The sequence below is a fragment of the Phoca vitulina genome, unplaced genomic scaffold, assembly GCF_004348235.1.
Source record: "Phoca vitulina isolate PV1807 unplaced genomic scaffold, GSC_HSeal_1.0 scaffold49, whole genome shotgun sequence".
Classification (NCBI taxonomy): Eukaryota; Metazoa; Chordata; class Mammalia; order Carnivora; family Phocidae; genus Phoca; species Phoca vitulina.
Window position 1 is genome coordinate 5946912 of NW_022589752.1, and position 18635 is coordinate 5965546.

The following is an 18635-nucleotide window of genomic DNA, read 5'->3' on the forward strand; positions in this document are numbered from 1 at the left end:
AAAAATAATTAATGCAGAAAAATGAAATCTTTCTATATATTCTTGTAAATATTTTCCCAAGTCAATAAAATTGATATAAAACCTTTACTTTCCTGTTCTCTATTTATAAAAATAAATAAGACTTAAGTGTGTACCCAGTTCCTTGGAAGTTATGAAACTGGAATAATAATATTTTAATATTATTTTGTAATTCAGAAGATGAGTTTTGTTCTATTCTATTCTATTATTTGATAGTGAACCTCCCCCATACATCTCTTAACTCTCCTTTCATAGAAAGGAGAAAAAATAAAATGATATAAATAGATTTCATTTTTTTATCCTTTATCTGCTCATAACTTAAGGTGCTTCTTCCTCCTACCTCCCCTCTATTGGTACCTTAGCATTTTCCTCTCTCCCATGGTGATACCAATTGAGAATTTTCCCTTCAAAGTTTATCTGATTCCCCCCAGTTTCTTTATTTTTTAAAAATTAGTTTTCCCCAAAAGCTCATTTATTAGATTTTTAAGATCTCATTCTTCTATCCATTAAATTTGATACATTTATTAGAGAGGGTTTTAATCCTTCTCACCAGCAGCTCTCTTAAAGCTGCTGGACTGTTTTAGTCTTTCTTTTTTTTTTTTTTCCCCTGCTTTCAAGAGTTAAACATTCAATTGCTATAATTGTCTATGAGCTAAAAAGAAAAAAAAATCCATCAGTCTCTCCTTTGTGTGCTTACCTTCCCAATGTGTCCAATACTGCTATGCGCCCAGAGTTGGTTTTCTGAAGATATCTGTGGGATCAAATTGAATTGTAGCTCTTTCTACCTGCACTTCTGAGAAATGAAAGCATAGTTTTAATTATCTTAGATCTGTCGTTCAAAATTCGTTTATGAAGCTCTTTGATCTGCTATTGGGAACCTTTCGTAAAGCATATTCTTTTTAAAATCGTGGTGGATTTGGGGGCATCCCGTGTCTCATTCAGTCTCAAAAGCTTCTCTTTCCTTAATGCTCAGTGCATGTATTACATGCTTTTCCTGAAGATATTTCCCCCCTTCATTTCATTTGTGCTTCACTTCCCAGAGACTAGTAAATGAGGGGAAAAATGTGGACTTTTGATGTATCATAATATACTAAAGTCAATTACTATGTGAGAGTACTTACGTTAAGAAAATTTAAACTGACCTTAGCAGAATTTTGTTGTACTTTGTTTCTTTAATTCTCATCCTGCTAAGCTGTAATTATACATAAAACTGCCAAAGTATTTTTAATGGTTAAAAAAAAAAAAAAAAAGGAAGCCGCTTTTTGTGGAAAGGATTAAAAAAATTTTTTGTCCTGTAAACACAGGTCATATTCTTTGTAAAGCTGTTCTTAACAGGCAAAAATGTACATGTCTATAGCAGTTAAATTACTCCTTAAAAGACCTATGATGGCCTTAAATGGAGAAGGAACTCAAGTGTGGTTGATATGGTTCCAAAAACCCTCATTTTAAAAGAGTTTCATTGTCGAGGTGCACCAGGATGTTCTTTTAGTTCTATAATACACAGTCTGGGCATCATAGCCACATATTTCCCTCATCTCATTCCAACCCCGGTGTGGTAAAACCAAAGAGACACAGGATCAAGGAGAGTCTGAGGATTTGCAGGGAAAGGGCTGTGTAAGTACAGTGGGTACAGATCTTTAAGATCTTCCCCAGACTTCTAAACAGTTGAGAAGGTAGCTTGTTTGCTAAGTAGTGCAAAGTGTCTCCAGGTCTATCGCTGGAGCTGCTGACATAATTAATGATTTCATTCAGAGCCTGAAAGAAGGTACTTGTATTCCCTCTGGCATGGGCAGGCCAAGTTCATGTCCAAACTCTAATACCTTGGGTTGATTTTAACCAACAAGACTGTTGGTCCTCTTGTTGCACACCCAAAGCTTGAAAGCCAAATATTATATTAGGCTATGATACTTCCCAGCCTTGAGGAGGTTGACACATCCTAAATATATAAACAGCCACTATTATCTAAAGACGGATTACATTCTGGTGAGAGAGTCATTACTCCTAGGTCAAACTGGGAAAACGAAAAACCATAGAACACCCCCAACAACCACCAAACACACAGCAAACTACTTTAAAAATCAATATTTTCCACTAAACTTTTGCAAAAAATTTTCTTGTCCCATTTTACGCTATGAGGTTAATGGCAATCCTTAAAAATTAATTACGGTACTGAAAAGACTTTAATAACATTTCTGCTAAAAATAAATTGGAGGCAGAGTATTGCCCTGGATTCATGATTGCTTACATCTGGTTTCTATTTCTGTGATTTTCATTTGGTTCTCAGAGAGTTCATTCACAGTCATCACAAGTTTCGTTTCCTGTTCTCCAATGGGAGAACTTGTCTTGATGACCCATGTATTTTTCATCTGAATGCTGCACTTTTCTACATTAGGAGATGTAGAAAGGAAGAATGAAAAATACATCAGGTCTAATCCAAGCAAACCAAAACCTGAAAGCATCTTTTAGCACCTGACTTATCCAGAATCCAGTGGCAAATAACAATGAGGAAATCACTCCATCTTAGACCCTTATAGAAGGAGGTAGGGAAGAAAAGAGAAAATAGAGGGAAGGAAGAGGAAGAGAAGGTGGAAGGAATAGAAGGGAGGGGAAGAATGGAATAAAGCAGGAATTAAAGGAAGGGCTTCTTTATCATTAAGAACCCCCATGCCCTCCCCATCATTCTTTCCATTGCCTGTAAGACAGGGGAAGGTATTTTTCTTTCTTACCATGTTAACTTTCACACCTTTTTCAAAGAAGGGGATGAGCTATCCTGGCTGCTGGTTGAAAATCTCTTGAACTCCTTCACACACTTAGGGAGGGAGGGGCAGGATATTATAGGAGCCTTCATCCCTGTTGATCTGGACTTGTGTAGGCCAATTTGACTCTAGCTTATAATTCTAATATCTTTTTGCACCATCCAGAACATCTCAATTGTTCTCCTCTATGTAAGCAACACCTGCCGCTTTCTTGAGATGATTGTTTTATCTAAAGATCTTATCTAGTTCCTACTCTAAAGTCTCAGGAAACCTACCCTTTTCACCTTACCATACGATTTTCCTAAATTTCTTTCTTGTTGATGTCCCGGAAATCTAGTTTCCAAAACATCCCAGATGCTATCTACATTCAATAATAATTACAAATATTATTGAGCTCCTATACTTAGGATGGCAAAGACTTCATTTCATTTACAATAGATTGCTGCCCCAACTATGGTAGATAATTACTAGAACTGGGACTTGACTTCAGTTTTGTCTGACCCTACATTGCCTCTAGTATGATGTTGGCTCTGGTTGCCACATCTCATATCCACAGATCTGTTGGGGTTGATTTGGCTGATGTGACTGGTTAGGCAACTGTTGGCCTCTCTCACCCACCCATGTGGGTTCTTGAAAGCTGTATATTTAGTTGAAGAGATTGGAAAAAACCCTTCTTTGATCAAGGGTTATTGAGACACTAAACATCTTTGCTGGAAAGCAAACCATAGGATGGTCTAACAGATCAAAATAAAAGGAACGTTCTTTTTTTTTTGATGCTGATTTATTGCCATACTGTAGAAATAGTCCAAGAATCAATTTTATCTGATGGTCTTATGTCAGCATTTATTGAGATTCTACTTTAGGCTAAATTCTACACTTGGAACTTTATTTTTTTTGAAGATTTATTTACTTATTTGAGAGAGAGTGAAAAAGAGCAGGGGGAGGAACAGAAGGAGGAAGGAGACTCCGTACTGAGCCTGAGGTGGAACTCAGGCTCGATCTCAGGATCCTAAGATCATGACCTGAGTCAGGTGCTTAACAGACTGAGTCACCCAGGCGTCCCTACTCTTGGAACTGTAAAGAAAGACACATGCATTTGCATTATTGCCCTAATGCCGGTGGAAATGCCTTATCAAGACATTTCCCCCCCTTTTCTTTCAAAATCACATTTGGACCTGCCCCCTGTCAGTTTTTGATAAGGGATATAGTGTATTTTTGAAGAAGTCATGTGAAAAATATATATGCAACTTTGGGGAAATTGCTATCAAATATACTTTCATTTAAGCTCTTGATTATTATTATTATTGATATTAAGCTATTGATCACCCACTGTAGCACCACAATAGCCTGGATTTAAAAAAAGCCATACATCATGATTCTATTTCTTCCTTTGTCGCTCAAGCTACGTTCTTTACCTTTTTGTTATAAGTTACTTCAAATCTTTTTTGGAAGTAAGCAGATAAAAAAGGAAAATCTAGTATGAGTTTGAGATAAAGTGTCAGGGCTATTTTCAGAGAACATAAAGTATTCATTTGTTCATTCAGTCATTCACAAATATTTCTTGAATATCTCCTAGGCCAGACACTGGTAGGTCTGGGGTTACACTAATGACAAGGGACTTATAGTCTCTTTAGAACTCTGAATCTCTTCATTCTTATTTACTAAATACTTGACTAATATTTTTATTATAAATCTTTAAATTTTGACATATTAAATATTTTACTCACATTGTTTATTGTTTAGCTCCTCCTACTGGAATAAATGCAAACTCTGTAAAGGCCAATGTCTTTGTCTGTTTGTGTTTGTACCTCCAGAACCTAGAGCAGGACTTGGCACATGATTGGAAGGCAATAAAAAATTTTTTTTTAAATTTAAATTCAAGTTAGTTAACATATAGTGCAGTATTGGTTTCAGGAATAGAATTTAGTGATTCATCACTTACATATACTACCCAGTGCTCATCACAACAAGTGCCCTCCTTAATATCCATCACCCAGTTAGCCCACCCCCCCACTCACCTTCAGAAGTCAATAGATATTTCTAAGAAGGAGAGAATGAATGAACATTAAAAAGTGCAAATACTTTTTCTCAAAATACCCATTGTGGTGTATATACATATTTGCATATTTTTTTCATAAAACAGATTTCTACCGTGAGTTGGCAATTTTCCTCATGAGTGCCACACACTTATATCAATAAACTAAAGGATTACTGATAAATGAAAATAATGTTGGGTTAAACATAACAATCTTTTAAAATATCCTATGTAATAATAAGTTAGACTTGCCCAGAAATGAATTATTTTTACCATCAAAGGCCGGTCCTATTTTCATTCCTGCGTGCATTCATTTTACCTCCCAAACTGTAACACAATTAGATTAGTCTCTATTATCAGATCATACAGCCAGAATAAAGAATGTTATTTTACCACACCCCAGTAAGGATTCCTGCTAGTGGAAAGGCTGGCTATTGTCCTCTAAGTGGTTCCATCATAGCTGAATCATTAATCAACCGAAGCCTTATGTATGTTGAATTTGTCTTTTTTTCCTACAGTAAATAAATACATTTTATTGTCATGGCAGATGAGTTGGATAGAATAGTATCATACCTGAGTCAGTTCCCTACTCCTTTCCCTAACTGCCACATTCAATTGTATAATAATGCCTATGAATGCATTTTTCGGTTATTTTTTAAAACCACATTTTCCCCTCAAATGACCTGTTATAGCTGTGGTTTAAGTTCTACATTTTCCTTACAATAGCTCTGAGCAATAGCCTTCCACTTCACCATGGAGTTATGAGCTTAATATATTTGCTATGTGAATTCAAAAGAATGCAGAATTATATTGAAAACCTAAAATAAATCTGATCTACAAAATCCTATCTTATATAATACTATATATTACCTTTCATTGGAGTTTCAGACATCTGTGAATGCATGAAACATTTTTTTTTCAATCCTGACAAGAAAGGCTATTGCATAGCCCCATAGGTTAAAACCTAAAATGCAAGCAACATTACATTGCCTGTCAAAAACACATCATTGGATAGAACTTGAAAAATCATAGTCGCTGTCCTGTTCAGTCATCATAGATCTTGGCCTAGAGTACTTGGCAAGAAGAGTGTTTGAATGGAGCCTATCTCAAGCTCTAATAGACGCTGTTAGAAGAAGAAAAGTTGGCAACATTTTTCCACACAGGGCCAAGGGTAGCCGAAACTCACTTTCCTATTATAAACTGGAGATAATAGAGCAGCATGACCTTAAGTGTTAGTTTTAAAAGGGACATTAGACAATCCTGTGTTTAACAAGGCATCACACTCTTGATTTAAAGGATGAAGCTCAAATAATTAGAGCATTGGTGAATGCATAAATAGTGACAATCAGGGAGGAAATTGAGCGTTCAACAATTTCAATGGAAGAATATTCCCTGGTGTCACTCAGCCAGCCTTTAAGGACATTGTCCTTTCCAAGTGTCCACGGGAATAGTGCTCATGCATTAGGGACTCTCAAATGCTCCTTAAAGAAACATTATTGTGATCTTACATTAAACCGACAGGAAGGCAAAGCCATAGTCTCCACATAAAGGAAGGGGCACCTGAATTACAACCTGTTGACTTTTAATTTTTGGTACATTTGCTTAGGCAATGAGGACTATAGTTTATCATGAAGGTATATTGGCGATGTGAGCAATGGAAAGAGTGAGTCAGAGACCTAGATTTTAGTCCTGCCTCTTCTTTTTACCAGCTAGTTTTATGAATTTTAAAAAAGTTACGGAATCTCTCAGAGTCAGAGTTCATTCACGGGTGGAATGGGGATAGTATTAGCACATACTTCACGGGGATGTCATAATGATCAAATGAAATAGTACATGTGAAGTTACTTTATAGGCTGTAAAGCTTTATTGAAATATTTAATTAAAGGCATATATTACATTTGGCCATCATTCTATATAGAAATACATAGATATTAATCTAAATTATTCACTCCTCAGGCATTCAGATGAGCATTTGATAGCACACTGGGACAATTAGACAATGAAAATGACCTTAAGATTGAGATTTTTTTGTTTGGCTTTTTACTCTCTTGATATTTTCCTTCATTTACTTGACAAATATTAGCACTGTGTGAATCAGTTCAGGAAATACCATCTTCCCTGACTCCCAGCGTGAATACCATCCTGAATATCTTTCAAATAAGGGGTAGCTAATTGATTTGTACCAGGGGTCGGTCGTTTTCAATAGCTGCCGTTACCTAAGCATCTTCGTTTGGATAGCTATTTCAGCCGTGGCAATGACACTCCCTGAGGCAGCCCATGGATCAGCAACGTTCAGTTTAGGGGACAGGCAGTTTGACCCTTTGGGTAACCATGGTATTTAAGGACTTCTGACATAACAACAAACTTCAAGTCTGGGGACAGAATAGAGAGATAAGAATTACAAGTCAAGGAGTAAGAACCAAAGGGCATGAATCAGTATATTCAGCAAATACACAGTGCCACAAGGGAAGGGGAAAAAACCCAAATCTTTTAACTAGGGGGATTAAATAAGAGAAGAGGATAGTAAAGAGAAAAAGGGAGAAATCTGAAATCATATAGAGAATTTCATTTAAACCTACTATTTGTGTGTATATCTGTCTGAACATGTTGAAGTTTTGATATTCTCTCCTAGAGGATTTCCAACCCACTAATTCTTTTTTTTTTTTTAACCCACTAATTCTTAAGAATGAGGAACCATCTGATGTGCAAAGCTGAAAGGAAATGGATTGGTAAGGTCTTATCGAAGTCTGAATTTCTCTAGGTAGTGCTTGTCTGATTGAGGGAATGCAATTTTTTCCCCCCCAACCTAAGCCCGTACCATCGACTGTAAAGAGCATTAGAATTCCAGCTTGAAAGTCCCTGCTTCTGGGCAATACTTGTGGTTAGAGACACAGAGAGGAAAGTATCTTAAAACCAAAGGATCTTTGCTAATGCACACACGTTGGATATGGACCACACCTAGCTTGGAGACTTAATTAGCTGTCATAAAGGTTAATCCTGGAAAGAATGAATAAGATTAACAATCCATCATTTCTTTATCGATGGAGTTCCTATTACATAAGGCTAGCTTCATAGGATGTATAAATACGAAAAAGACACCATTTATTTCCTGGAGGGATTTACAGGTTTGTGTGTTGGGGGGGCGGTATTAGGCCTATATAAAATAATTAAGCTTTCCATTTTTACTCCTTCTCTATCAGAGGGATAACGTGAATAAAAATAATTCAATCAAATGCAGTGTCATTTTCCGGTAAGGAAGAAAGGACATTTAGAAGCCTCTACCTCATTCTGATGGCACCAGGCTTCTGGTGGAACAGAAAGAGCCCAATGTGCCAAAGCATAATAATACCTATTCCTAAAGAGCAGGGCAGAGCTCTGTCATCAATGAGTATTCTCTCATCAGTAATGATTAGAGTGGACTATCTCAAAGAAAAATTTATAATTTAGAGGGATTATTTACTTAGGAGATACCATTGGTTACCTAACTTGTTTTTTGTTTGGTTTGATTTTGGTTTTGGTTTTTTTATTAATTTTTTTAAAATTCCAGTATAGTTAACATACTAACATCTTTTTTTCACACATGCTACCTCTAGTATTTCTAATAGGACCCTGATTTTATTCAGGCTTCTACCCCTCCCTGTGTGACTTTATTCTTTGGGGTGGGTAGGCCCCAGTCCTGACCTCAGCCCTGGGGGTGGGTCCTGGCTGGTCAAAACAAATCATAGTGGTCCTAATCCTTTACCAGTGATTGGTTCAGTATAGGCTTGTGATCCAATTCTGTTCAATAAAGTCTTTTTTTTTTTTTAAAGAACTATTTTTATTAAATTTAAAAATTAATAAAGTCTTAAGTGGAGGAAAACTGAGAGATTCTGGGATGAGTTTATTTGTTCCTAAGAGAAGCAGAGAGATTCATCATTAACTTCTGTAAACACTGTTGTATCTGGATATGATGCCTAGATCAATGGCAGCTATCTTGTTCTCAGTCTGAGGATGAAAATAACCTACAGAGGCAGACCCAAGAGGGTCTTAGAGAAGCAGAGTCAAGGTCACTTATGTGACATCTGAAGACTGACCTACCTATGAAATTTTGTTAGGAGAGATAATTGATGTTATAAAGATAAAGCTACGTTGGGTTGAATTTTCTGTTATTTGCAGCTGAGAAATTTCTAACAGATATAGTTACTGTGTGAGGGAACCAGCTCCATAGCTCTTACTGGTGTTCTGTGGTCCAGAAGAACCCACTTTGGCCCTTGCCCATATCTGAAGCCCATTTTTTATCCAGGCACCATGAAATTCAGCAGATGTGAATGTCAGTGCTCATCTAATTGAAGCCCAGGATACACATTGAGATGGAGAACTCAGAAAGCAATTAAATGTCAGACTTCATCCTGTGGAAGTAGTGAGGTTTTCCTGAAGGAGGAGTTGAAGTCAGTTGGTCTGGGAGACTTTTGGGGCATGACGTACATGGGAATCTAAGTTTTAAAATGTCTTTCCTAGGGGCCCCTGGGTGGCTCAGTCAGTTAAGCTTCCGACTCCTGATTTCAGCTCAGATCATGATCTCAGGGTCGTGAGCTTGAGCCCAGTGTCAGGCTCCTTACTGGGTGTGGAACCTGCTTAAGATTTTCTCTCTCCCTCTCCCTTGGGCCACCCCCTCTCCCACCCCCCTGTCATGCTTACTCTCTCTCTCACTCTCTCTCAAATAAATAAATAGATAAATAGATTAAATAAAGAGAATAAATAGTCTTTCCTAGTGTGATACAGTGAAAGTCCAAATTAGCTAAAATTACATCTTTTGTTCCTCCATTCTGAGACTGCTTATCCCTCAGTAAATTACTTTAAATATGTGTCATAGTCTTACATAGGCTGGTGGAAACTATAAGACAGGTGGCCAGAGGTAGAGGTATTTGTTCCATTTTATGGTCTTTTAGGCACCACTAACCAGTTTTTCATTGGATGGACTATAACATATCATAACACTGGAAAGTGACTCCTACCCTTGGAATCACCAATGGAGGTAGAACATACTTCATTTTTTTTCTAAAACACTTGTTTTCCTAACGTATTTACCTCTCTAAATTTGGACTGCTTTTCACAATTGCTGTTGGCCAAGTGGCAGTTATGATGTAGCTGTCATTGCCTGTTCACATGCACCAAAACTCATAGAATTGGCACTGGTAGCTTAGAAGAAATTCCTAGAGACAAGAGTGGAGCATTCTTTTAAGAAATGCTGCCTAATTAATAGTCCCAATGGTACAAAGGATAATATTGTGTGCCAAAACATGGACATGGTTGATTCTGAGTCTGAAAGTCATTTAGAAAAGTCAGATTTTGAGGGGCACCTGGGTGGCTCAGTTGGTTGGGCGTCCAACTCTTGATTTGGGCTCAGGTCATGATCTCAGAGTCCTGGGATCCAGCCCCACATTGGGCTCCACACTCAGCACAGAGTCTGCTTGAGATTCTCTCCCTCTGTCCCTCCCCCCAACTTGAGCTCTCTTTCTCAAATAAACAAACAAAATCTTTTAAAAAAAAGTCAGATGTTGAATATGAATAACTTATCCAATATATTTTATGAAAGAAAATCTATGTATGTCTAACATATTTTTTAGTAAGTATGAACTTACTAAGTTATAAGAACACATCATATCATAGCTTTATTGGAAGAATTAAAAATTATTTTAGAGTTATGTGAAATAATGGTGTCTCTTTAAGTCAATAACATCTTAGATTCAGTGAAAGATGGTAACTAGAAGCTCAGATCTCACTGTTACTGAAGAACTAGATGCTCTTCTACTACACTTACCAGAAAGTTCCTTCCTCTGAGCACAGTCACCTCTCATGTTGCTCTTTTTGAATCAGTCTATCAAGTGGGTACTCCTGATGGGCTAGACTCAGCCACATGACTTTTTCCTAAACATAAAGGAGTCTGGGGATGTGATTTCTAATTTCTGAGGTAGAAAGATAAGACTCAGGACATGAGTATATCCCAAAATGTAGAAAAGTAGCCATACTTCAATAAAGAAATGACATTTGAGGTGGACTTCAAAGTTTAGATGCTGTTTTTAACAAGTAGAGATGAGTATGGAAGATGTTCTCAGCAGAGAAATTAGTATGGAGGCAGGAAAGCATTGCTTATGTTTGGGTAAGAGTGAAAAGTATTGCACATTTATGCAGATTTTCAGAAAGGTAAACTAGAGCTAGATAGTGGCAAGTCTTGGATTTCAGGTTTAAGAGTTTGTATGTATCTCAGGGACCATATGGAACCATTAGCATGGGGAAGTAGAAGATGCTGTGGTTGCTTTAATACATGGACTCCAGCATAATCCCAGAAGGACAGGATTGGTTCAAGGGTACATCTGTGAATTTAGAGGTACTCTGCATTCAAACACAATTTTCTTTGCAAATAGATTTTCTAAGGTATGAAAAATATATACTTAATTAGGTACCACAGCTCCTAAGCAACTTCCTTTATGAAGTGCTCATATTGTATGATTATTTTCTAAAAATAGTCACTGTGGGATTTGGTATGGATATGGATTCTATCCTTTATGCAATCCCCTATCCTTTCTTCCACCCTCTAGCGAGAGAATTTGTGTTGGTTTGAGGTTTGGAAGAAAGGTTGGAATAGACCATGCTTCAGCACACCTGTCTTCAATATTGAATGAGTGTTCACATAACAATTTCTTCCTCTTCTTTTTGTTCTTTTCTCCTTTTGGCCTTCAAACCATAATTCTTATTTCATGTTTTAAAAACTATAAGTAATGATCCATTGTGATGGGAAATGAATGAATACAGGTAAGGAGTTATATTTAAGGTTGGAAGAGCTGAATCTGGTCATTTCAAGAACTGTTGCCTCATATATTCTCATTACTAGCTCAGCTCTCTAAGAAGGATGCACTGGGAAAATAGTGAATCACATGGTTTTTGTGATCAATAAATCAAATGGTTGAAGCGTCTGTAGCTACTTGTGAGTTTTCTGCTATTACTTTAAAAAATAAGCCACTATATGTAAAATTTGTTAGGTGCCTTTTCTTCTTTCTAAATATACCACTAATGGCAACTATTAACTCTGACACTATGACACGAAAACCTGATGTGCCTTTTTGTTCTTTAGCCTTGCTGCTGTTGACCGTAGCTGTTGCTATTTGCAGATGGCATCTTAGCTTCATGATCTGCCTGATTCTTTTGTTTTCTTTTCTCTTGCTTCTTTTCTTTTGTTTCTAGGGTCACTCATTTTATCAGTTTCTAAATAAACACTCTAAAAACATAATGGCTTTAAACAACAACCATTTATTGTTATTCATGAGCTATGAGTCAATTGACTGCTTCTGCTAATCTGAAGCAGACATGTGAGTAGCTAGGCTCACTCCTGTCTGGGGTCAGCTGGTGACTTGGCTGGGGACCATGTGTGAGTGAAGATGGCCACACTCGTGTGTCTAGTGGTTGTCTCACTGTTTGTGGGGAAGTTGGAGGGTGACTGGGCCACATGCCTCTCATCAATAGTCTGAAAACTGCTAGGCTTGTAGAGGCCCAGGTACAGAACTCTCATGTTGCAACCTCTTCCATATTCTATCCATCATGTCAGTCACAAGGCCATTCTAAATTCAGTGGGTAAGGAAATAGACTCCACCTTTTGAGGGAGGAGATACAAAGTACTGTGGCCATTTTTGCAATCTATCACAATCATTTTCTCTCAAGGTAGAGTACCTGGCTGATAGGTCTTCCCCTACAGTTTTCCAGTTGCAAAATCTATGCTATGAAAAGTCGTTTTTCCTCTATTCACGTTGTTTGTGGCTGATTCTCTCTGGCTATAGGTTGGAAATTTTGTTCTCTTGCCTTCTTAAACACTCAAACAAATATACCCTGGCCTGACCAGTGTGGGTAGTGGAAAGAACATTAAGCCTTTGGTTTTATTTTGATGTGTCAAGAGGCAATGGGAGAGTTTTTGCAAGTAAAGCCTCTGCCACAATTTTAGAAGTTATGCTCTACACAAGGTCACCTAGCTGAGGTAAAGTGAGTATATTCCACTTGCCAAATTGGCGTCCTAGCTGCTTCCCCATGGAGGAAGGGTCATCTTTTCCTAATTCATACGTGGGCCAGTGGCATCCTGATTAAGAGCTCTCTGAGCCCCAATTTCATCAACCTCAAATTGACGGGGAGGGGGAGCTCTTAACTCAACACACTTTCATGATAAAAACTTTCAATAGGCTAGATATAAAAGGAATTTACTTCAATATAATAAAAGCCTTATGTGAAAAGCTCATAGCTAATATTATAGTCAATGATGAAAAGCTGAAAGCTTTTCCTCTAAGATCAGGAGCAAGGCAAGGATGCCCACTCTTGCAACTTCTGTTCAGCATAGTCTAGAAGTCTTAGCCAAACAATTAGGCAAGAAAAAGAAATAAAAGGCATCCAAATTGGAAAGGAAGAAGTAAAATAATCTGTGCTTGCAGATGACATGATCTTACAGGTAGAAAAACCCTAAAGACTCAAACAAAACCATTAGAACTAATAAATGAATTCAATAAAGTTGTAGGTTATGAAATAAACATACAAAAATCATTTCTATACACTAGCAACAAACTACCTGAAAAGGAAATTAAGAAAATAATACCATAGCATCAAAAAAAATACTTAGGGACAAAACAAAAACAAAAACAAAAAAAATTAAGGAGGTAAGAGACTTATATGCTGAAAACTATAAAACATTGGTAAGAGATATTACAGAAGACATAAATGGAAAGACATTATGTATTCATAGACTGGATGACTTCATATTGTTAAAATGTCCATACAACTGAAATAATCTACAGATTCAATGGAATCCCTATCAGAATCCCAATGACATTATTTTTCAGAGAAATAGAAAAAAATTCTAAAATTCATAGGGAACCACAAAAGACCACAGATAGCTAAAGTAATCTTGAGAAAGAAGAACAAAGCTGGAGGCATCACAGTTCCTGATTTCTATATTACAAAACTACCATAGTTAAAATAGTATGGCACTGGCATAAAGATAGACATATAGACCAAAGGAACAGAACAAAGATCCCAGAAATAAACCCATGCATATACAGCAAACTTATCTTTTATAAGGGTGCCAAGTATATATCACGAGGAAAGGATAATCTTTTCGGGGAAATGGTATTGGGAAAACTGGATATTCACTTGCAAGAAATGAAATTGGACCCTTCTTACACCATACACAAAAATCAGCTCAAAAACTTAAGACATGAAATTATAAAACTCCCAAAAGAAATCATAGGGGAAGAGTTTCATTACATTGGTCTTGGCAATGATTTTTTTCTATATGACACCAAAAGTATAGGCAACAAAAGTAAAAATAGACAAGTGAGATTACACCAAACTACAAACTTCTGCACAGAAAGGAAAGAATCAATAGAATGCAGAGGCAACCTATAGAATGAGAGAAAATATTTGCAAGCCACATGTCTGATATGACATGTGGTTAATATCCAAAATATACAGGAATTCTTACACTCAATCGCTAAATAGCTAAATAAATAATTAGCTAAATAAATAAATAAACAAAACCATTTAAAAATGGGCAAAAGACTTCAGTGGGCATTTCTCCAAAGAAGACACACAAGTGGCCAACAGATATATGACAAGATGCTCAACATCACTAATTATCAGGGAAATTCAAATCAAAACCACAGTGAGATATCACCTCACACCTGTTAGGATGGCTATTACCAAATAAACAAAAGATAAATGTTGGCGAGGATGTGGAGAAAGTGGAACTCTTGTACGCTAGTGGTGGGAATGTAAAATGGAGTGCAGCTAGGATGGAAAACAATATAGGGGTTCCTTTAAAAATGAAAAATAAAATTACCACAGGATCCAGTAATCCCAGTTCTGGGTATATATCCAAAAAGAATTGAAATTGGTATTTTGAAGAGATGGGTGCATTCCCACGTTCATTGTAGCATTATTTGCAATAGCCCAGATATGGAAATAACCTAAATTTCCATCTACATATGAATGGGTAAAGAAAATATAGTGTAAGCATCCGATGGAATAGTATTCAGCCTTAAAAAAGAAGGACATCCTGTCATACGTTACAACATGGATGAACCCAGAGGACTTTATGCTACGTGAAATCAGCCAGGATGGTGGGCGTTAGGGGCTGGGGGTTTGGGGAAATGGGGAGTTGCTGTTCAATAGATATATAGTTTTAGTTAAGCAAAATGAATACGTTCTAGAGATCTGTTGTACAACTTGGTTCCAATAGTTAGTAATACTGTATTGTGCACTCAAAAATTTGTCAAAAAGCGTGGATCTCATGTTAAGTGTTCTTACCACCATAATTAAAAAAATTCTTTTCAACAGCTGTCACGGGTTGTCATGGGAATTCAATGATACAATTCCCATAAAGCTTTGAAAAAAACTAAAGTGCAACCAAACTACTCGGTGGCTATTCTTATTGCTATTTTAATACTGATGGATGGCTTATATTTTAGGATCTCCCAGTAATGAGTGTGCTTTTGCTCTTTTAAGGATCACTCATCATGATCAATGAAACCATTCAGGAAGACAGGATAAAGTATTTATTGCCATTATTCAACCAAACAACAATTTGCTAAGCTTCTTTTGCATAGTCAGCAATGTCCAGGCATTGTGTGAAATAAAAGTATGAGATGGACATCATCCTTGTCTTTAAGCAGTTTAACAATCTTGTTAGGAAAATGAAGCTGTCACATACCAGACAATTAACAAGGAATGAAATAGAAATGAATCAAGTAATACGCAGTCTGAGAGCCCAACTGAAGTTCAGACAAGAAGAATCCTGGAAGTGTGAGTGTTGCATAAAATCTTCTTGGAAAAGGTGGGACCTCAGAGAGTTAGGAAAAGCTGGCTCACTGCAGAACAGTAGCTGTGGTCACTCTATTTGTACCATCCTGTTTTTTAAGCTCTCCAAAGCTATAAGGAACTTCTTGATTTAGTTGTCAATCATTAGACAGTATGTGGTTTAAGAGCAAAATTCCTTCGATAGCCTGGAAAGAAATTTCTTCCTACATGTAGGGTTTCCTTAGTACAGGCTGGTGCATGACCTTGGCCCTTTTTTAGATTACAGAATGTTTTATAAAATCTTTACAGCCGGTATAACTTCTGACAGGAGGATATCTCTGATCTTGATGATAATCATCAGACATCTACATTATTTTATTATGCTTTCAGAAGATGTGCTGTTACTAAGTAGATTCACCCAGAGATACACATCAATCAGCAACCAAATTAATTGGCATCCTTATTTCATAGTGTTTCTTTCTTTTTCCTTCAACAGTTTCCTTTTTTTTTTTAAATTTTATTTATTTATTTGTCAGAGAGAGAGAGAGCACGCGCACAAGCAGAGGGAGAAGCAGACTCCCCACTGAGCAAGAATCCCGATGCAAGACTCGATCCCAGGACCCGGAGATCATGATCTGAGCTGAAGGCAGACGCTTAACTGACTGAGCCACCCAGGTGTCCCACCTTCAACAGTTTCTTAATGCAGTGTTTCTCAAATTGTGTTGTACTGGTTAAAAATGCAAGTTCCCGAAACCCATCCCAGGTCTCCTGAATTAGAATCTTTGGGGAAGGCTCAAGAATCCACATTTGTTTGAGCTTCTCATATGACCTTTTGCACATCAATCATGCTTTAATGTTTGCTGTGCTTATAAATATCCTGATGTCCCCTCCACCTCCTCCTACTTCTGTCCCTCCTTCAAATCAGATCTCTAATGTTGGGACTCAGGCATCAGTGTTTTTAAACTTCCAAGGTGATTCCAATATACAGACAGCGTTAACGACCCTAGGCTTAACAGCAGTAGCTTTCAAGCTTGAAGGCGCACATGAATCTGGAAATCTTTAAATACAGTTCTGATTTTACAAAGTCTGGAGTAAGGCCATAAATTCTGCATTTCTAGTAAGTTCCCACATGATGCAGATGCTGCTGGTCGATGGACCACAATTTGAGTAACAAGAGCTTAGAGGAAAATACCTTTAATTGCCCAATTCCCCATTCTTCACTGGCACAATCTTCTGTATTGCTTCTATGTGATTGGACCTAATTCCTTGTTAACTAATTCATGGCATAGCAAAAACTGTTCAAAAGTATCCTTTTGCTAGCTTCCCCCAAAAATAGTATTTCCCTCAAACTTCTTACACTGGCCCAACAACCTTACGTCTCTGCTCTGACCTCCTCTCTTACCTCTCCCTCTAAACTGGCCTTCTTTCTGTTCCTCACATTTGCCCCAGCTAATTCTTGCTCTAAGCCTCTGCCTTGCTGTTTCCTGGAAAGCTCTTCTCCCAATTCATTGCAAGGTTGGCCCTCTCTGTCCTTTCAGACCTAAGCTTCAATGTTGTTTCTGTAGTGGGCCCTTCTCTGACGCCTTCCTCCATGCCATTGCAAGCATGCAATGTCTATTACATCATCATGGTGTTTTGTTTTTTTTTAATAGAACTTATTATCTGAAATTCCTGTTGATTTATTTCTTTCCTTTTTAATTTGTCTATGTCCCTATTCCACTCCCACCATCGTGTAGGCCATACCAGGATATAGGCCTAGTTTTTCTTTCTCACAGCTGGACACACAGTGCCTGGAACAATGCCTGCTATATGGTGATTGATTAATAAATATTGTTGAGGGAGTAAGTGGTAGCCTGTAAAATCACCTAGAGGAGAGGAATCAGAATCTGTCTGGTGTTTGTTTAAAATGCCAATTTCTGGGTCCCAATCTTAGAATATTTCAGTAGTTTGGGGATGGGCTCCCAAAACTCTAGACTGAGAAACAAAGTCCTAAAGTGTGTGTTCCATTCTTGATTGATTGAATTTACTTGGATAATAGCTATGGATTATCCTCAGCAATTAGAATTCCTTAGTTCTTTTAGAAAGGGACTATCTCACAAAAACTAGAATTTTTTCACTTAACTTATGACCTAGAGTGGATCTTGATGTGGTTCCCAAACCATGAGCACAGTAGATCAGTCTGATCTCCTGAGGCAGTATTTCTGGGTATCAGCCAATAATCTTTATTTCTTAAAAGATGTCCAGGTGATTCTGATGAGTATTCCAATTTTGTGCAGCTCTAGAGGGTGAGGAACTCATTATTAGAACTGATGGGACATGAAGCATTGATGTTACTTCTCCACATGCATATACATAAAGACTCTGAATAACACGCTGTATCTGATAGAAATGCTTTCGGGGCAAGCAACAACAACAAAATCTGATTAATAGTAGATTAAACAATAGGTGCTTTTTCCCTCTCTCCTAACAAGAAATCTGAAGTTAGGTGTTTGCTGGCATTGGTCCAGTAGCTCTGCATGCCACCAAGGATTCAGAATGTTCCTACCTTTATCTTCCACCATCCTCATATGCTTGCTTTCTTCCTCGTACTTGTAACTTTGAGTAAAGCCAACACAGCTTTAGGCATCACATTCATGTTTAAGGCAAGATGAAGAATGAAGGGTTCATTTTTTTATCTAGAAAGAAAAACCTCTCCCAGGAGTTCCCTTCGAAGATGTCTTGTTTTTCCTTGGCCAGAACTTGGCATTCTACCCCAGCTGCAAGGAAGTCTGGCAATGGGAGTAGATAGCTCTCCAGACCATAGTGGGAGGTGGCTAGTGAGAAGGAGACCTGGAATGGTCTTTAAATAGCCAAGAAACAGCATCTACTATGCACGACTGTTGTAGGAACACTGCCCAGCCCAAGATGATGTCCAGGAGGAAGATTTCCACCCTCTCTTGCTCCGTTCAATCAATGCTTTTCTAGGATTATTTTTCTCTTTGCCTAGAGGATTTTCCCCAAATGACGGGTTCTCACTT

The 18635-nt window shown here is 37.5% G+C and overlaps 1 protein-coding gene across 2 annotated transcripts in view; it reads right to left on the minus strand.

The window, feature by feature from the left end:
• The window catches only part of PTHLH (parathyroid hormone like hormone), a 113320-nt gene that overhangs the window by 18608 nt on the left and 76077 nt on the right, over nucleotides 1–18635 (minus strand). Inside the window, exon 1 of one of the 2 annotated variants that reach the window (XM_032432759.1) lies at nucleotides 716–789. The exons of the other annotated variant lie outside the window; for it this stretch is intronic. The gene's annotated coding sequence lies outside the window, so the exon portion shown is untranslated. Of the gene's footprint in view, nucleotides 1–715; nucleotides 790–18635 lie in introns of those variants that run through there. 2 annotated transcript variants of the gene reach the window in all.